We start from the raw sequence: 22,136 nt of genomic DNA, 5'->3' as shown, positions 1-22,136 counted from the left end.
GGAGAACGTAATTATGTCTGTGAGCTTTTCTTAAAGCTCATCGACTCTAAATTTGAGAGCCCAGCTGTGCAGCAAGAAGCTGCAAGACACCCACTGCTTCGTAGAACTCTCCAGCAGACCTGTGGGTGGATGCAGCTGGTCAGAAAACAAAGGCCTTTGTCTCCTGCCTGAATGATTGCACCTGGCATTCTAACTGGAAACAGGTGGCTGTGTATCTTTGGTGCTTCCTTCTGAGAGGGCAGAAGTGCCATATTTAGGCCTCCACTAAGAGGAAGGCAGTTATCCCTGACCTTGTGCCAAGGGTAGTCTAGCCTGATCCTGCCTTGGACTATAACATGATTTCCAAATCTGTATCATTTTTCTCCCAAGGAGCTTTGCAACACAAAAACACATTTAAATCCCACCCAACACCCAGTTTGTAGCTATGGAACCAGAGGAATAGAGATGCCAAACATATTCACTGCAACTCCACATCAGAGGTGGGTGCTGGTACAGAGTTCAGGCGTGTGCCTTAGCTGACTCCTCCAGAGACTCTAATTTTTCCGGGGAGATTATGGGAAGAGTGCAGATAATTTTCAAAATGCTCTAACCATTTCTTGGAATTTTCAATGTTTGTTGATTAAACTTTCTGACCTGAGGCCATGGTGATGGATTCCCAGAATATTTTTAAAATTAAAACATAAAAATGTTAAAAAGACACTGAACATTTTTGTTGGTAAAGCTGAGCCTGCATAGGCTGGAAAGTTAGAGTATAATCTTTCATGAAGGGAAGATTTGGATGATGAATTAATAATGGAATAATGATTACAAGTTCCTAGGATGGAAATTGGGTCCATTGCATGTGCACAGGGAAAGCTGGATGAGGAGAATTAATCAGTTACTTAGGATTTCACACAGAATTCTGATTAGTGTATTTCTTTCCAGTAGTCATAGCAAAATAAAACACCAAGTGCTCTATCAAAGATACCTCACAAATGTGCCAGGCAATAGTATAGTCACTGTAAATTGCCCTAGATTTGGATCGTGTTTCATAAAATGGGTAAGAGTGGTGGCAGTTGGGACAGCTGAGGCCTAGTGAGGACCCATGGTCCTGGTTCAAATCACAGAACTCCCACTTCCAGTTTTTCTGAACTATTTATTGTGTGTTAGGTTGTTTTTTTTTGTTGTTTTTTGCAAGCCCCCCCACCCCCCGCCCCGGTCAAAGGTGCCCTTTGAAGCTGAGGTTCTCAATCTGTTGTGTTCTTAAGGTTAGCAAATGTCAGGACAAAATGGGGGTTGATGTAATTGCCACCATGTGGTAGAGTGAACCAGTAGTCACATTCCCGTCTCCTTGTAGTGTGGTTCTACCTTTACAACCTTGACCCCACAGAGAATGGAAAGTACTTCACTCTTGACTTTGGGCTCGGCTGTGGGATTCAGTTTGCCCTGTGGAATGTTTGGGTTTTCTCTCTTGCTTCTCTGACATTGTCATGGGAATAACGTGTCCCAGCTGCCCTAGTGGCCCAGAGGGAGAGGCCCAAGAAATAAAGCTGTGCCACCAATCCATAAGAGTGACCAAGAAATAAATGTTTATTCTTATATGCCATTGAGCTCTGGGTGTTATGTAGAATTGTTGTGGCTATAACTGATAGACCTACTCACATTTTATTTGATTTGCCAAGCAAGAATAGCAAAGGGCAAAAGTTCTCATTATAATTACCATCATTTCATATTAAACAACATCTTATTACTGAAACCCGGAAAGAACAAAATTTAGAATAAAGGATTTTCCTTCAAACTAAAGTATTTAACTCTATGAAGAACACATTAATGACTTTTCATTTTCTTCATTTTTTTAAATGGGAACTGTGAAAATGTCATCATTGACTTGTAGCAGTCTGGGAATAACTACAGTCTCTATGCAGAGAGAAGGGTCTAGTTGGGGATCCCCCAGAATAACTCCTGGGCTCTCCAGCTATGTATGAGTTACAGTTCCTGCATATTTCTTTTCCTGTATCTCAGGATACCATTTTGCTATAATGCCTTTCATAAAAATCTCTATTTAACTCTTCAAAAGGCAAGTGACACCCCTTGCATTTAAAGCATGCTGTTTCTGAGACATGAGGATGTATGGAAAGAGCCAGGTGAGGTCCTTCATGAGGTGTCCTGAGTGGAGCAAATGCTTTCTTTGTTTCAGTCTGTGGTTCTGGGTGCCCACGCCCAGGGTCTGTGACCAGCCCCGTCCTCAAGGAGAACCACCAGATCTGCATGGATTAGGCAGTGTGATGTTTGATTTATTTTCTCCATCTTACTTCTCTTTCTTATTTTTAGCGTCACTGTTCACAAAGAAAATAAAGAAAATTGTCCAGAAGATTGAATATTGAATTGCTGGTTGAAGAATATAAATTATAGCCCAAGAGAAGGAATTTGGCCTTTCCTCTTGTTATAAAGCATGAAAGTGGTTATTCACTCAGGAAATCATGGTCTAGGGGTAACAAAAACAAAGGAAATTCAAATGAAGACCTTCCTGAGACAGGTGGAAAGCTAATTGAGTCTTCTAGATGAGAGTAAACCTACTGCTTTCCACCAGACCTGATGCCCACAGCCTGTGAATTTAGCCAGGTGCCCGGGGAGGAGAATGTACCAGTTCCATAGCATACCAGGAGGTGATCAGGGGCAGCTGGGGTAGGCTCTGCACCAGTCGTGGAAGGACTCTACTCAGTTGCCAGATGTTTCTGGTTCTTGTTTCTATTGTTAAAAAATAAAAAGCAAACTATATCTACACATACAAATGATTGCATATAAAAATGGTAAAAACTGAATATGGTCTGGAGTAAAATTTTCTATATTGTACCAGCATTGATTTCCTGGTTTTGACACTATACTGAGGGTTGCTAGATTTTACAAATAAAAATATAGGACATTGAGTTGAATTTTAATTTCAGATAAACAACAAATTTTATGGGGACATCCTTCTACAAAAAATTGTTTTTATCTGAAATTCAAATTTAACTGAATATCCTGCATTTTATCTGGCAATCCTAGTTGGACTGCAATTATTTTCAATGTCACCATTACAGGAAACTGGTTGAAGATGTGGATGCCATGAACTTTTTTTTTTTGCAATGTCCTCTGAGTCTGTAAATATTTCTGAAGAAAAAGTTTCAAAATTATATCCTCTGCTATCTACCATACATGTAAAAACACAAGAGTACAGGCATCCCCAGGTAATCTGGGAATGAAATGCATTCTCTGCCTTTGTGGTTTATATGTTATTCATTGAGCTACAAGGGCTTGAAGAGGGTAGGTACAATTCTCTCAACTGTGGGGCAATGCAGTAAAGAAAATTGGCAAAGATAAATTGTATGTGGCAAGCTTCTCATCCTGTTCTGTTAAAGTCCTGAATGCCCCTCACCTGCTGGCAGTTGGGCAGCAAATAGCATTTTCAATCTGATGTGTGGAAGTGAGCTCTCTTTGATTTCTTGCATCCCCATTGACAAACTGTCATGGCTACCAAAGTAACTTGGCTAAACAGAAAATAGGAGCTGAATTTCTATTTCTTATCCTTGAGAAATTGCTTTTAAGACTACTAAATATGTTGAGATGCACAGAGGAACAGCACGATCAGATTTTCTGAATTCTAAGGGACCAACGCCGAAGTGACAGTCCAAGGAAATATACTTTATCCACTTTGTTAGGTATTTGGCTCTGCATCATTGGTGGTCTCCTAGGATGATGAGGTCTGGGGCTCCCTTTACTCCTATGATTTAAAACCAACTCAAGGAATCTAAGTTCTTGGCTCATTTTTCATGGAACCATATACTAGTCATGGAGATCCAAATGTTAGCACACTGTGTGGAAAAATGAGTAAGGTTTGAGAAAAGAAGACTAGAAATCCTTGCCCAAAGTAGCATTTTTTGAACACCCCACTCTGCATTTTCCTGTTCTAGTATTCAGAGATGCTTCAAATATTTGATAAACATGATCAGTGAATGTCTGATATACCAAGAAGCTTTCCTATGTTTTAAATCTGCATTCTCTATGATCACCTCTTTATAGGACAATCTTATAGTATTGTTTTCACCAGAGAATAGATAGACCAGTCTTTCCTCTTGGATGTCTAAGTAAAAAAAAAATTTAAATCACATTTGTAGTTTATAAAATTTTCTTTCAGCTTCACAACTTGCTGCTGGCAATGTCTTGCTAATTTTTTAGAGTTATTGTCAAATTTGGAAAAATCATACAAAATTACTTTCATATACGAGCAGTGAGATTTCAGGGACTTTCAGTTCTCTTGTTCAATAACTGCCCCTACACGCTCTAAATTGGTGACACTCAGTGACCAGGTATCAAGCTATTCTTGGCAAGATGTGGGAGAGTTGTCCCAAGCCCTTTAGGAGTATCCCTGGGAAGTAACAACATCAAATAAGGTTTAGCAAGAAAACCTACCTGTACATGAAAGTGAACTGCAAAGTACATAAATATTTTTTACCAAAAGCAAATTGAACCACTATTTGCTTTTATCCTTTGTATCCTTTGGATAATACCTAGTAGTGCAATTGCTATGTCATAGGGTAGCCCCATTTTTAACTTTTTGAGGAAGATCCATACTATTTTCCAGAGTGGCTGCACCATTTTGCATGCCTACCAACATTGCAAGAGGGTTCCTCTTTCTCTGCATCCTCACCAGGTGACTCAGAGGGGCACATGCACACCAATGTTTATAGCAGCAATGCTCACAATAGCCAAAATATGGAAAGAACCCAGATTCCATCAACAGACGAATGGATAAAGATGTGGTATATATTTTTTTCTTTTCTTTTCCTTTCCCCATTATTTTATTGTGAATTTCCAGTTAACTAATTTCTCTCTTCTTTTAGTTTTTTTTCTGTTGATTTGCAAGACTTTAAAAATATATATGAAAGATAGTAACCTTTATGTTTTGTGTATGTTATGGATGCTTTTCTATTTGAGTATTAATCTTATGGTACTCTCTGCTGCATAGAAAGTTTTTAATTTTTTATAATTAAATCTACAAATTTTGTCTTTTATGGATTCTACTTTTGGCCTCATTCTTAGTAATCCCCTCTCTATTGCAAGATTTAACAATATTGGCCAACTCAGAGTGGTAGCAAAGAGAATAGCAGTAATAATAATTCTTATAGCTGCTGTATCTGTTTATTTAGTACCTGCTATTTGCCAGAGATCTCACTAGATACTGAACTTAAGCGATTATACTAAATTCTTTTTAGTCCAGCAACCTAGATATTGTCAATTTCAACAAAAATATCGCTGTGGAAATTTGTTTGACATTAAAAATGGACTCTTCATGTGTATGATCATGCTCTGTCTCTTTATTTACTTCATGCTTTCAAGTGAAATTTTATGGTTTTCTTTATGCTAATCTGGCTCATCTCCTAAGGAGAGTTTTTGTTTTATTATAAATGAGATCTTTCTAAAAATTATACTTGTAGCTAGTTATTATTAGCATATAGCACACCTTTTAATTTTTATATGTAGATCTTCTATCTGGCCACTTTACTTGACTCTCTTCTTTATTCTAATAATTTTCCAGTTGATTATCTTACAGTTTTTTGGTAGACTGGCATGGAGTCACAAAATTTATGTCATCCTGCAACTTACATTTTTTTAAAAGATTTTATTTATTCCAGAGATAGAGAAGAGATGCAGAGGGAGAGGGACAACCTGACTCAGTGCTGAGTGCAGAGCCCGACCCAGTGATCCATCCCAGGACCCTGAGATCATGACCCAAGCCAAAACCAAGAGTCAGACACTCAACTGTCTGAGCCACCCAGGTGCCCCCTACAACTTACGTTTAAGAGAAAATGTAGTTTCTTTCCTTTGCCCATAGTTGACTTGGTCTTCCTACTTGTTAACAGCAAGAATATTTAACTTAAAGTTCTAATTTAGTCCAATCAAGTAATTTAACTGTATTCTCTATAGAGCATTGCCAGTCTCTCCAGGAAAAAACACGGTTGTTTGGTGATCTGCCCCTTTGCCCTTCATTTCCCCAGGATGGGGTCTGGATATAGGAGGAAACCCGATCTGTCTTCAGGGTGGCACTGGGAGGGAGGATTCCACTGCATGCAATATTCTTGTTCTGTCTTCTCCATCACCTCTTTTTCTGCTCCGCTGGGCTCAGTATTGTAATTTGTGGCTGTGATTTACAGTTCACTCTGTTTTACTTCACCAATGCTCCTGGATGCAGTGATTATACTCTCACTGGCCCTCCTCCCTAGGCCCCTACACTATTATATAGACTTCCCCCAGTTCTTGCTGCTGCATCCCTGAGTCTCTGCCTCTTTCTCTCTGGCCCTCTGGCTTGAGGGTCCCTCCCAGCCTCTGCTCCCATGGCACAAGCCTCCAGGCTCTCCACAGAGATGGGAACTGAAGGTGGTAGCCTGTGAAAGCTGCACATCAAACTTCTCTCCACGTTGATTCGAGTCCCTTCATGGTACGGGGACAACCTATGAGGTGGAGTCCCTGAGTCCCAGGCAGGGAGCAGAGACAAGAGAACCCGTCTGCCCTCTGTTTCATCTGATCTATCTTTCACATCTCTCTTTCCTTGTCCAGAGACGAACACTGGGACAGTTGGCCTGCTTTTCTCTCTTGAATCCCTTTTCCCTTCCCAGCCCAGAAAAAGAAAAGATTTCTTTGAAATTTGCCCTCCACCACTTTTCTTTTTCTGTCATGGCTTGGCAATCATAGGAAGACATGGTTATCTTTTCTGCTTCAAAGAACGCTAATCCTACTTGCATGTTAGAAGCCAAATATTACTGGATTCTTTCATTTTGTAAGATGAAATTATAATCTCTATCTCTACTTGCCCTTCACCAATTAGGCACACAAATATCATGTTCTAAATGATTTTCAAATATTGCCCTATTTTAAGGTCATCATAATAATTGCAAATCATTTTGTTTGTATTCTTTAGTGCACCAAGAAGGGGCTCTAGGACAATGTAGAGTGATAGGATTGATAGAAGAGATACTTAAACCTGACTTTTATGATGTTACTTTTAATATTTCACAATCATGTTATGAAATCTTCTGGCAGATATGCTTAAGTTGAGAAAATGCCCTTCTATTTTTAGTTGACTACGAATTTTTTTTAAAAATTAGGAATAAGCACTGGATTTTATTTTTTTAGTCCCAGTATAATTAACATACAGTGTTATATTAATTCCAGGTGTACAATATAATGATTCAACATTTCTATACATTATTTAGCACTCATCATAGTAAGTAGACTCTTAATCCCCATCACCTATTTCACCCATCCCTCCAAATACCTCCCCTCTGGTGACCATCAGTGTGTTATCTATAGTTCAGAGTTTATTTTTCTATTTGTCTCTTTTTCTTTGATCATTTATTTTGTTTCTTAAATTCCACATTTGAGGGAAATCATGAAGTATTTGTCTTTCTTTGACTAATTTATTTCACTTAGCATTATACTCTTTAGATTCATCCATGCTGTTCCTGTTTTTGCAAATGGCAAGATTTCATTTGATTTTATGACTGATTAATATTCCAGTGTGTGTATGTATATATACATATATATATATATACACAAATATACATACACACACATATATACGTGTATAAATGCTATAAATGTAGGGGTGCATGTATCCCTTTGAATTAACATTTTTGTATTTTGGGGGTAAATACCTATAAGCATTGTATTTTAGTAAGTGCTTTTGGAGAGGGTGCTTCTATTGAAAGCTTTATGTAACTAAACTGTATTTCTAGATACTCTTAACTGTTCTGGTTGAATTTCTCTGGTGGCAAACAATGAACAATAATCCTTGAATAACAATGAAGAAAAAGTGCATTAGAAATATAGTGTAGGTATTTTTCAGAAGCAAAGTAAAACCTGAATGATTACAGCTGAAGAAAGACAAGAATCAGGATTGCTCCAAGGAGCAGAGTAGCGGAAACCAGTGGACCATTTTGCTACTATGGCACTATTGTATAATTGACCCTAACTGCTTTTGTTGCTTTGTGACACTTCAAGAAGCAGATTTTAAGCAGAGAGAATCTGATTGCTCAGGCTTAGGGCACATGTCCACTCCACTGTCGAGAAGGAATAGTGTATGCTCTTTTGGAATGGGGGCAGAGTAATCCTTAGAGAAGTGGCACTGTTACCAAAAGATTAGTGGTTCATGATAAGAAATAGATGTGGTAAGCAGGAAAAATACTGATAACCATAATACATGCTGGATTGGATTCCCAATTTTAAAAATAATCCATATTGTGCATATACATTTGAATCTCTGGGGTTGAATCCGTTTTATTTTTTTGGGCTGTTTGAAGTTTTCTATCCTTTTGGGGGTATATTTTGAAAAAAAAATTAATTAATAGAAAACTTTTTTCTAGCTTGATAGAATTTTCCTAGATCTGGCATATGATTATCATTAGTTAATGATACCATGAATATATAATTATAATATTATAATTATACTATGAATAATGGTATTTTTAGGTTTTCTTGCCCCTTAAGTTCTGACTAGTTTTACTTTTTTATTAATGTGAATCTTTTTTTTTAAGATTTTATTTATTTATTCAGGAGAGACACAGAGAGAGATTGGCAGAGACACAGGTAGAGGGAGAAACAGGCCCCATGCAGGGACCCCGATGTGGGACTCGATCCAGGGTCTCCAGGATCAGGCCCTGGGCGGAAGGCAGGATCTAAACTGCTGAGCCACCCAGACCACCTGTGACTAGTTATAGTTTCATAGAAAATTGTTCATTTCATATAGACTATCAAAATATATAGTGTTGCAAATTTGTATCTAATATTTTCTCATACTTAAAACAGTGCTTTCTTCTTGTGGTTTAGGCATTTTACCTATTCTTAATCCTGTTAATTGATTTCTTCCTTATCTTTCTAAACAGATCTGTCATAAGCTTTTTAACTTATTGGATTTAAAAAAACACCTGCTCTTGCTTTTGTCCTGTGTTTTTTTAATTAAATGAATTAATTTATCTCTTCTGTTATCTTCACTGATCCCCTCCTACTTCCTTACATGTTATTTTGTTGTTCACTTCCTAGCTTCTTTAGTTGAATGCCAATTTATTCATTTTTATCACATTTCCTAAAAAAAAATTCATTTTATGAAAAAAATTCATTTTATGGTCATTAATTATTTCTATGAATACTTCTTTGGCTGCTTTTCATAGGATTTTTCTAAATAGCTCATAATTTATATTTTTATTTCTTATTTTATTTAGGCAGCATTTTTAAACTTCTAAGTGAATAGGTTTTTTTCCCCTGAAGTTTTTTTTTCTGTTATTGAATCTGAGTGTTATTGTACAGCAGTCAGAGAATCTGGCCTATGCTCTTTCTACTTTTTGAAAATTTATTGAGATATGTATATTGGGGTAAAAAGAGTAGCCAAATAACACAACAGGGGCAGCCAAAACATAACCACAGTCATTATGGCTGAAGGACTTTGATGAAAGGTATGTCTAACATTAAGGTTTTTGTTGTTTGTTTTTTTGTTTATGTATTTGCTGGGCTGTGCAATTGTGCTCACCCCTGCCCCAGCCCATTAACTCAAGTCTTCTGTAGAGTGAAATACACACACACACACACACACACACACACACACACACACACAGATTTGATGACATGAAGTAATGGGGGCAATAGTCTGTGGTGGTATATCCATGCAGTACAGAAGAGAAACTGTACATGTAGGAAGCACTCTATGAGGAGGCATAAAGCAGGTAGAGAGAGTGGGGAGGGTGGTATATCAGCCAGGGTTCTCCAGAGAAACAGAACCAATATGATGTGTACATTCACAGAAATATTTGTTTTAAGAAGTTGACTCACATAGATGTGGGGGCCTGGTAAGTCTGAAATCTGCAGGGCATGTTGGCAGGTTGGAGACTCATGGAAGAGTTCATATTGCAGCTCAAGTCCAAGGGCCATCTGGAGGCAGAATTCCCTTTTCTTCAAGGGACTTCAGAATTTTTTCTCTTAAGACCTTCAGTTGGTTGAATGAGACCCACCCACACCATGGAGGATAGATAATCTGCTTTACTCAAAGTCTGATTTAAATGTTAATCTCACTTAAAACATACTTCCATAGAAACACCTAGATTAGTGTCTGGCCAACCGTTGAGTACCATGGTCTAGCCAACTTGTCATAAAATTAACCATCATTAGTCTACCCCTTGTCAACTTGGCACCCATCCATATCTCCTTACAACATACTTAATCTCCAAACAAAGATGATAGCAAGGCCATACTTCCTCTTAACATGATACAACAATTCTACATTTAACTGAAAATGCACTTTCCCTTTCCCCAGAAGAGGATGTAAAATTCTTGGTGATGTTTACTCTTCTTTTTGATGTTCTGTGGTATATAGAGGTATATGTGAGCAACATCACCCACTTAGTCTTCTATCTTCCCCAAATCTTATAGATACTGGAGGGAATGCTGCCTTTAAGCCACACTTTTCTTAGAAATAAAGGACAGTATCCCCAGGAGCTAACTTCTGAGCTTTACTAAGCCTATTTCAAAGTTTTGCCAAGGATCAACCATGCTTTGACTATTTTTAATACCTATATCTTACACCAAAGTCTAGAAATAAGTAGGAAAATTAGGAGCAGCCCAAGCGTCTCCAGAACTATTTGAATTCACCAACTATAGTTCTTCTAATTACAGCTAAATAATATGTCATAAAATCTTAGATTTGGAAAGCCTTTTATAGGTCACCTAGTCTGTTATTTTATAAACCCTGGTCTATGCCTAGGATTTCACTGAGAAGGTTTTAGGTGCAGGGTTTTGCTGTCCTAAGAATATTTGAGAAGCTCTTGGTCTTAACCCAAACCCTCTGGTTCCTGGATCCTCCCTCCATCCTTCTTCCATCAGGTGGTCATTGCCATGAGGAGGAGCTCACATGCTCCTCTTGGCAGCCTATTTCATCTTTGTATGACTCTCATAATAACTTTATATTGATTTGACATCCTATGTACAGCTCTATAACTTAACCAATTATAGGAACTGCTTCTTTTCTGGTTACTCAAATAAAGAAGAACCTTAGCATTCACAGATTTAACATCAGCAATTTCATCACAATCCTCAAAGTTTCATGAAATGACCTAACTCATGATTTTGTTAGGACATTTACTTGAGTAATGTTTTCTGCTAGGCTGGTCTGTAGAATTGAGTCACTTGGCTGGCAAGTGACCCATCTAGAGAGTCAGAATTCACTTTTTGATTTTTTTCTCCTTTTTATGTTCACAGTAACTCTCCTGAAAGGAGTAAATAGTCAAATAAATGACTTTGGTCCTGTATTTATTATTTATAAAGAACTGAAAGCAGTCAGATTTTTAAGCTATTTGTTATTAAATTTTATGGGAAAATGTATGCTCTAGTGGTATTTATGTACTTGGGATATTTGAAGACCTTGAGAAATATTCCTAACAAATACCAATGGTTACCATATGATGTTTTCAAGGGCATTTTTTCCAAAGAGCTCCGAACTTTGCTTTAGTATTTCATTATTGCTAGGAAGAAGGTGAAAGGGAGATATATATTGAAGCCTATAAACATTTTGACATGTCAAAAATCAAATAGCATTTTAAAAGGAAACAAAAAGAATAATACCTGGATTAGCATTAGAAGGGAGCAAGCCAGTAGAGTGCTTTGACCAATGTGTGCCTTGGTTCTGTTGGTGGAAATCTCAAGATAAATATTTGTGCCCAAAATTTACATGAAGGAAACTTTAAATGTAGTAACTCTTCTTTACAAAATTATGTATTATTTTATTTATACTCCCTTTTAGAATTGATTTGAGCTGACTTATAAGGCTATTTAATGATTTGATAATACAGTTATAGTAAAAAGGTAGCAACAATATGGGTGACTTTTTAAAAGTATGCTTAAAAGCCAAAAAAAGGAAAATAGACTACTAGAGGAGATCCCATATTTCAGGTTGGCAAACTATGGCCCATGTGCTGAGTCTGGCCTTGTTTATGTATAGCAGGCAAGGTAAGAAAGGTTTTGATATTTTTTAATGGTTTTAAATAAAAAAAAGAAACCCAAACAAACAAAAGAAAGAACATTCCATGTCATTTGTGTAAATTATATGAAAGTCAAATTTCAGTGTCTATAAACAAAGTTGTATTGGAACACAGCCATATTCAACCATTTACATATTGTCTACAGCTGCTGTCTTGTTAAAATGCCAGAGTTGAGAATGTGAGAGACTGAATGGCATGTAGAGCCTGAAATATTTACTGTCTGGTTCTTTATAAATGAAAGTTTGCTGAACTCTGATGAAGATCACTTAGAACTACCTTCTGCATGTGGAAGGCTAAGAGGAAGGGTGCCCTGGATGACCATTTGATCCCTGCCCATCTCTGTAACAGCTTAACTGTGTTCTGAGTCATTGTGATGAGGATGGCAGCAAAATGGCAGTCAGGACTCAGGTGCTTGATTCAGAGAAGGGACCAGGAAGGTGGCAAGGCGGGGACCATAGGTTGTCAGTTCTGAAGCTTCTTGAGTGTCTGTTGAGGCCCAGCAATGAGATTAGCTCTGAAGACTTTAGCTGGAGTGCTATGGAAGGCTTAGAGCATGAACAGGGAGGAAAAAGAGCAGGAGAAAGAAAAGCAAATGGGAGACAAGTGTGAGATGAGGGAGAAAAGAGGTGAATATTGAAGGGAGTCACTTAGACTGGCTAAGTTTTCTAACTCAGATCCGCATCATTGGTGAAAAAGGAGTAGAGCAGAAAGAAGAAAATATGCAATATTTAGGAAGATGACACTATTTCAGTCATATTGGTTTAGACTGACATGTTCATGTGATCAATATCATGCAGTCAGATGAGTTGGCCATAATTCTGGAGGTGATGTTAGAGTGTTGAAAATGTTCATGATATTGTGATTAGAAATCCTGAAAAGTCCAAACCTTGGCCAGCTAGTAATTTTTACTACATGACCCTATCCCTGTGCCATCTGATCCTCCTCAGCTGCAACTCTCTACCTTCGGAGCTACCACCCAGGAACAGCAGCCAAATGAGAGTCAAGGTGATAAACTGATGCCCAAACTTCTGATGCTGACTGATAAAAGGTGGGTTAGAAGATAAAGTTTAAGCTCTAGCCTATGTGGGCACTATCTGATTACCCTAAGCCTGAATGGAAATTTTGGGATCTTACTACCTTCAAGTTCCTATGGAAGAGAAAGACATCACACAACCACCAGTCAGGATGCACACAGACCATACCACCCAAAAGTTAAGAACAGGTTCCACGTTTAGTAACAGACAGCCTCACTGGAAAAAGAAGTTCAAAGAAGATAGTGGAAGATATAGCCACTTGACATGCCCCACTGGGTCAGAGTTCACAGTGGCCAATTAATGCCAGTGACATCAGCCTCTAGTGAAGAGGCCATATCAATGACTTGGATTCTTGATCAGCTAAATTAGCAGCTTTTCCTTCTATGTGAATCTGTAGGTTGGGAGGAGGGCAAAGTAAAGCAGGGAGAAAGTAGTAGAAAGTTCTTTATAATAATTATTCCCCAGTTTTTTAATCTGTAAAATAAAGATGAACTATGTGATTTCTAAGGCACCTACTTGTTTTCAAATTCTATATTCGTAACTTTTAGAGATGAAGACACTGCTTCAAAATCCTTACTGTTCTGCTAAAGAATCTTTTCTAAAAATGCAGCTGATTAAAAGCTTGAAACAGACAAATATGACCCCAAATTATCTCATAAATCTTACTATAATGAGTTCTGAAATAGCATACTTCACACAGACTTAGTGATGCTGACATGTTGAAATATTTGCAATTCAAAATATCAAGATATTGATTTAAATACATCTTATGGTTCCAGTCCAAGATGGTGACATTAGAAACTCTTTAACTCCCCTGCTCCCGTGGACACACTGAATCTACAACTACCCACAGAGCGATTTCCTGTGAAAGAAATTCAGAAACTACACGTTGGCTCCTACACATCAGGCAAATGAGAAAATATCCACATAGAAAAACTTAGAAAATACTGGGACATACCTTCATCATAAATCCCATCCCACAGAATGCCATAGAATCAGGAGGGAACTCCCACTCCCAGTTTCTCCCTTATGAGCAAAGATTTGGAAATGCACATATAGCATCCAAACTTTTAAAACTCCCACCTAAGGGATGGACCCCAAACATCTAGCACTGAAATACAGCAGGGAGTGTGTTCATAAGACCCGCAAAACTATAGCAAACAAATAAACAAAACTAGTTTTTAACTGGCTTATGAGATCATGCTATGGCCATGCCCCAGGACTCAACATAGAAGGGGGAGGCAAAAAACAGCAATCTCTCAGTCTTTCCTTGAAAGATACCATTTGACAAACTTTGAAAGGTACCACCTGAGTCAAATTTCTAATTTAGCACACATCTAGTGGTTGACTGTAATCTTCCTCAGAGAAAGGGAAAGCCAACAGATATCAGTTCAGCCTTCTTCCTCTAGCCCACTGCAAATTGCAATAATGTCTCTCTAGAAGGAGCTTGTACACATATTTGGCACCTCAACGTTTGTAGCTGCCACTAAAGGAATGGGTCTCTGGATCTCCTGGTTCTGAGAGCAAATGGCCCTTGTGTTCACAAGTCTCAAAGGACTGCAGCAAACTCAGAATCAGTTCTAAACAGGTACAGGAACACCCCCCCCCCTGCCCCGTGGATATACAACTATATCTAGTATGGAGGAAGCAGGTAAAAATACCCATCTCCAGTTTCTCCCTAGAAGGACTCTAACTCATACTCTCCTAGCTGTTGCCTGAGGGTCTGGCTTCTGGTCATTCTGCACCTAGGTTCTGACTGTGATCCTTCCCTTTGGGACACTGGCAGGTCTTGGTACAAGACCTTAATAATTGGGAATGACTAAGAACAAAGGAGGCATCTTAGACAATCACAAAGGTTTAAGAGCCAAACAAGAGCTTGGGCAAGGTTGGTGAGTAAGGCTCATCCCCTACATGAAGATTGGGAGAGGTGCCTGTTTTATCTAGCACACAGAAATCAACACAGAGAGGCAAGGAAAATGAAGAAGTAGAGAAATATGTTTCAAGCAAAAGGACAAGATAGAGGGGCACCTGGGTGTTGCAGTCGGTTGGGCTTCCAAATCTTGGTTTCGGCTCAGGTTGTGATCTCAGTTTTGTAGGATTGAGCCCTGCATCAGGCTCCATGCTTGGCACAGAATCTGCTTGAGATTCTCTCTCCTTTTCCCACTGCTTCTCACATCTGTGCTTTCTCTAGCTCTAAAATAAAGTAATTTTTTTTAAAGAAAAAGGTAGAACTTCAGAAACAGATCTCAATGAAACAGAGATAAGTAATATATCTGATAAAGAGTTCAAACTAATGATCATAAAGATGCTCACCAAGGTCAGGAGAACAATGCATGAAAAAATGTGGATTTTAACAAAGAGAATATACCAGAAAGTAGCAAACAGAAACCACAGAGCTGAAAAATTCAATAACTGCACTGAAAAATTCAATAGAGGGGTTTAACAGCAAACTAGATCCTGTGAAGAAAAGAATCAATTTATAGTGAGAAGGCCTACAGTAAGAAAAATGAAAGATATCAAATAGACAACCGAAATTTACACCGCAAGGAACTAGAAAAACAAGAACAAACTAAGCCCAAAGTTAGCAAAGAAATGGAATAACAAAGCTCAGAGCAGAAATAAATGAAATAGAGACTAAAGGGACAATGGAAAAGATCAATGAAATTAAAAGCTGGGGGTACTGGGTAGCTCAGTAGGTTAAACCTCTGCCTTTGGGTCAGGTCATGGTCTCAGAGTCCTGAGATCAAACCCCGATCAAACTCATTCTTGACAGGAGCCTGCTTCTTCTTCTCCCTCTGCCCCTCCCCACCACTCGTGCTCTCACCCTCACTCTGCTCTCTCTGTCTCTCATAAATAAATAAAAATATTTTTTTTAATAAACTAGGCTGATTTTTGAAATTATAAATAAAATATACAAACTGTAGCTAGACTTACCAAGAAAAAAAGAGAGAGGACTCAAACAACTAATCCCTATCAAAATTTCAATGCTATTTTTCACAGAAATAAAAAAGATAATTCTCATATTTAAATGGAGCCAAAAGAGACCCTGAATAGCCAAGGCAATCTTGAGAAAGAACAAAGCTGGAGACATTGCACTTCCTGATTTCAAACTATATCACAAAACTATGGTAATCAGTGGTATTTGCATTAAAAGAGACACATAGATCAATGGAACATAATAGAGAGCCCAGAGCCTTCAGGGTCAATTTGTGACAAAGGAGCCAAAAATATAAAATGGGGATAGTCTAATAAATGGTGCTGGGAAAACCAGAAGGTACATATGCAAGAGAATGAAACTAGACCACTCTCATATATCACACTCACAGACTAACTCAAAATGTATTAACAACTTGAATCTAGAGTCTGAAACTATAAAACTCTTAGAAGAAAACATAGATGTTAAGCTTTTTGACATCCATCTTGACAGTGATTTTTTGGATTTGATATCAAAAGCAAAAGCATCAAAAGCCAAAAGTGAACAAGCAGGGCTGTATCAAACTAAAATATTTCTGCGCAACAAATAAAACTACTAACAAAATGAAAAGGCAACCTTTTGAGTGGGATGGAATATTTACAAATCGTAGATCTGATAAAGGATTAATATCCAAAATATATAAAGAACTCATACAACTCAATGGCAAAACAAAACAGGACACACATACACAAAAAAAAAACCCAGACTGAACAAAATAGGATATTGGGAGAGGATCTTAGTAGAGATTTTTCCAGAGAAGACACACAGATGGCTAACAAATACTAAAAAAAAGGTGTTCAGCATTGCTCATCACCAGGGAAATGAAAATGAAAACCACAATGAGATATTACCTCACACACATTAGAATGGCTGTCATCAAAAAGATATGAAATAACAAGTGTTAGCAGGGATGTAGAGAAAAGGGAATACTTGTGCACTCTAGGTGGGAATGTAAATTGGTGCAGGCACTCTGGAAACCAGTAGGGAGGTTTCTCAAAACATTAAAAATAGAACTACCCTATGATTCAGCAATCCCACCTCTGGGTATATACCCAAAGGAAATGAAAACAGGGTATTGAAGAGATATCTGCCTTCCCATGTTCACTGCCCCATTATTTACAACCAAGATATGGAAACAACCTAAGGGTGTATCAGTGTATGTATGGTAAAAATATTTTATACACACATGCACACACACATGTGCAGACACAAATGAATATTTTTCAGCTATGAGAAAGAAGATCCTTCTATGTGTGACAATATGCATGCCCCTTTAAGGGCATTATGTTGGGACGCCTGGGTGGCTCAGTGGTTGAGTATCTGCCTGCAGCTCAGGTTGTGATCCTGGAGTTCTAGGGCTCAGGTTGTGATCCTGGAGTTCTAGGATAGAGTCCCACATCGGGCTCCCTGCATGGAGCTTGCTTCTCCCTCTGCCTGTGTCTCTGCCTCTCTCTCCGTGTCTCTCATGAATAAGTGAATAAAAGCTTTAAAAAAAAAAGGGCATTATGTTACCTGAAACAAGCCAGACAGAGAAAGGCAAATAATTATGGTATCACTTATATGTGGAATCTAAAAGGATATACACACCAAGCTCATAGAAAAAAGAATAGCAAAGTGGTTACACAGGGTTGGGGATTAAGTAAACAGGGCAAAGTTGGTAAAAGTGCACAAATTTTCAGTTATAAGAAGAATAAAATCTGAGGATCTAATGTATAACATGGTGACAGTGGTTGATAACACTATATTGTATAATTGAAATTTACCAAAAGAGTAGAATTTAAATATTCTCCCCCCTCAAAAAAAATAAAAAACAAAGAAATATATAAGGTAATAGATATAATAATTAACTAGATGGGGGATCCTTTCATAATATATACATATATATACATCTCAGATCATCATGATGTGAACCTTAAATATCTTATGAGTTGTTGGTTATACCTCAGTAAAGCTGAGACAAATACATTTCATAAAATCATAAAATATGCATTTTCTCTGGTTCTTGCTTGGAGGATCAAAATATAGCAATGAGTACAATTTCCACTTTTCCTCCAATTTTTATAAATTGTATCACTTAAGATTATATTTGGTTGCATAAAATATAATAGAAATTTAAATAAGCTACAAGTGTATTTGTCTCATATGCAAAAGAAATCCTGCTGCAGGTAATTCAAGTTCAGTCTGGTATTGTGGCTCCAAAGTCAGGGATGACTCATCAACAGTCATCACCTTCAGCACATCATCTCCAACCTCAAAGTCACCTCACTGTTCAAAGGGGCTGTGGGGGCACTGGTCATCATGCTTGCACCTTGGGACAAAAGAGCGGTCTTCCTTAGTAAGAAGCTCTCTATAAGTAGCCTTCCTGGAAATCACACATATCATTTACATCTATATCTCATTATCAGAGCTTAATAGCTTCATCTTGGTGTAAGGGGACTGAGATAAATATATGTTCTATAGGAGTGTATTGATGTCTGAATAAAAATTGTAGACCTACCTTGAAGACAGGAGATTGGATGGTAGGGGAGAAATAGCAGCCTCTGTTATAATGATGAAGAAATGAAGTTGCATCAATAAGTTGTTTTTGGACGAGACACTGAGGACACTTGGGATGGATTTTCTCCATTTAGTAGATGTCCCAGAAGCATGGGCTTCTTCCAAATCACAGGTATATTTTCTTTAGAGCTTGGTTCATTTGAAAGAACATGGGTCAGGGATCAATCTCCATTTGGCCTCAGTTGTTACAAGTAATGTATCTTGGGCAAGTCACATGCCCTCTGAGTATATTTCCTTATTTGAAAATTCAGAATCTTATGATATATCTTCTCTACCTTCTCAGGGTTGATGTAAGGCTCAAAGATGCAGTAAGTAAACATTTTTTAAGGATTCACAATCTTTCAGTCTGTGGGCTAAATGTTTTATGCACAGTATTTAATTTCACTAAGAGGTTGGATTCACATTCAAGATTCTACTAAATATTTTTGACATGTCTCTTATATGCAAGATATTTGAATTCAGTAGTAAATAAGACAATGTCCTTACCTTCCTGTGATTACCTTCTGTCAGAAAGTCAGACATTAAATGTTAGAAGGGACATCTGTGAGTCTGTTCCAGCCAAACACTGCTGAAGCAAGAGGTAGATCTGGGGGATTGGGTGCACCGCCTATATGCAGTTTTTATAGCCCAGTGGTGTAAATGTATTTTCTCTACCATATAATTTTCCTAATAACACTTTCTTTTTTCTAGCTCAATATACTGTGATATTGTAGTATTTAATACATAAAACATAGAAAATATGTGTTAATGCACTGCTTATGTTATTGGCAAGGCTTCTGGTCAATGGTAGGCTACTAGTAGTTAAGTTTCAAGGAGTCAAAAGATAGATGTGATTTTCAATTGTTTGGGCTTGACACCTCTAAGCCCCACATTGTTCAAGGACCAACTGTAATTACTTTTGACAAACTGAATTTCTTCCATCCTAGCTAATCTTGCCCTGCCAAAATCCCACTGAAGTTGAACTAATAGAAGATCTAAGAAATAACACCTTGTACCATTTCTTCACACAGTTGGAGGGCTGTGATGCTTGCTGCCACTTTGCAAATTTGGATGATACCCAGGACCAGGGTTCTCCACAATTCTCTCTCTTACTCATGAGCCCAGGGCCAAGGAAACGCCTCTGTCAGGAAATACGCTGGAGCTGCCAGTTGACACTTTTCATTATCAGCAAACCTCCATAGTCCGCTTGCACAAAATCATTGTCTCAGCCAAGGAAAGGCAGTAAAAAAAGAATTGAAATTAAGTGGGAAGCCAACCAAAATACCAACATTCTTCATTTGCTGATGGTTTTACTGCCATATTTGAGAGAAAATAACTTACCTTGAATTTTTCTGCTTAAAACCTTTCCCTAGGGCATGCTCAGGCCCTGGAAGTGACCTTCAAGATCTTTAAGACTCTTAGTATTAAATGCCTTCAAGTGGCTTTTCCACAGTCTTCAAGTTTTAACAACAAAAATCATATATTGGATTTTTACTTTTTCAGAGGTAAAGATATTGTCGTCTTGATGCTCCCTCTTAGCTCTTTAACATACAGATCTGTATCCATGGCAAAATAGAGAATGACCAATGACGGTGCTATAGCTTGAGAACATGAATATTTGATATATATTGGCAATATATTGGCAATAATCACTATCAGTTGTTTTCTTAGAAGTCTCTGGCTCATTTATTTTCAAGAAGATGTCTGTCAAGTATTCAAGTCTGAACAACCACAGTTTCCTAGTTGTCATCAGTTTTTCATTCAAGTAAACAGTATTCCCTGTGGAAAGTGGGTAGATCAGCTTACAACGTGAACAGTTGCACTAGTGCTTTTCTGTGAGGCACTTCAGTGTGTCGTAGAAGACCCTAGTGTGTAGTTCCTACAAAGGGTACTAAAAAGACGTGTTCTCATGAATTTGTACAGTGAACAGTTTTTATTGCTTCTCTGTGGATCTATTTAAGGGAAACTGACCTTCCTCTTTCTGTGAGTGCGTGGTAGTGAAGAATACAGTGATTACTAATAAAGTCTGGTGCCCTGCCTAGGTTCCTGCAAAGACACCAGCAATGCAAATCTCAGCCCAGTGCAAAAAGCAAATAGTGTTTTAGTATTACTATGAAAATAGTTTCTTTTTTAATATTTTATTTATTTATTCATGAAAGACACACACAGAGAGAGGCAGTGACATAGGCAGAGGAAGAAGCAGGCTCCATGTAGGAAGCCCAATGTGGGACTCGATCCTGGGACTCCAGGATCATGCCCTGAGTCAAAGGCAGACGCTCAACCACTGGGCCACCCAGGCATCCTATGAAAATAGTTTCAAAGCCAGAGACCTCCTGAAGGATGGTGGGGATCACCAGATGGGCATGGACCACACCTTGGGACCTGCTGTTCTAAGATGTAAATTGCTTCAGTCTTTTTTAGAAGCGCAGTCTCATTCCTAACCTTGTAGGATAATGATATGCTTCAGGAATTTGCTTACATATGTTTGTCAAATACAAAATTCCTAGGAATTCTAGGTCCTTTGTCTTCCCATACAAATTTTAGAATCAGCTTGTTGATATCTATGATAAATCCTTCTGGGATTTTTATTGAATTTGCATAATATCTGCAGGGAGAAATGTGGGGAGAAAGTGAATCTTCCAATTGTTTATGTGATATTTGTGTCCATTTATCTGGGTCTTCATCGCTTCCTAAGTTGGAGGTGGTGATAGTGATGGTGGTATTGGTAGTGGTGGTGGTTCTCCTCCTCCTCCTTTCTTCCTCTTCCTGTTCCTCCTTCTCCTCTTTCTCTTCCTCACCAACTTCTCCTTTTCCTTCCTTTTGGTGCTATTGAAAATGGTACTTAATTTTTTTCAGACTCTTATCATTAATTTTTGGTAAATAGGAATATTGTTGACTTTTTGTATTGCTCTTGCATCCTATAACATTAGTGAACTTACCTAATGAGCTCAGTACTGACTCTGAGATAATTTTATACATGACTTGGGCTGTTCTACTAGCCAATTTGTCTATGAATTCAGACATTTTTGTTTCTTCCTTTCCAATCTGTGTGTTTTATTTATTTGTCTTGCCTTATTGCATTTCTACTATGATGGTGAATAGGAGTGGTGAGAAAGGATATTTTTGCCTTGCTCCTGATCTAGCAGTGAAAGCATTCAATCTTTTACCATTAAGAATGATATTAGCTGTAGGGTTTTTAAATGTCTTTTATCAGGTTAAAAACATCCTCTTCTATTTCTGGATTGTGGATAGTTTTTATTATTAAGGGATGTTGAATTTTGTCGAATGCTTCTCTATTTCTTTTGCAATTGCCCTATAATGTTTTTTCTTGTAATCTGTTAAAATAGGGGATAACATTGACTAATTTTAAGTATAAAGCCAACTTTGTGTTTCTGGGGTAAACCCATTTGGTTGTGATGTGTTATCTTTTTATATGTTATTGAATTTGATTTCCTAAAATTTTGTTGGGAATATTTACTTTTATTATTTTTTTATTATTTCTTAAAAGATTTTATTTATTCATGAGAGTCACAGAGAGAAAGAGAGGCAGAGACA

The sequence above is a fragment of the Nyctereutes procyonoides genome, unplaced genomic scaffold (assembly GCF_905146905.1).
Source record: "Nyctereutes procyonoides isolate TBG_1078 unplaced genomic scaffold, NYPRO_anot_genome, whole genome shotgun sequence".
NCBI classification, from domain to species: domain Eukaryota; kingdom Metazoa; phylum Chordata; class Mammalia; order Carnivora; family Canidae; genus Nyctereutes; species Nyctereutes procyonoides.
The sequence above is the reverse complement of the archived record's forward strand: the minus strand, read 5'-3'. Positions refer to the sequence as shown.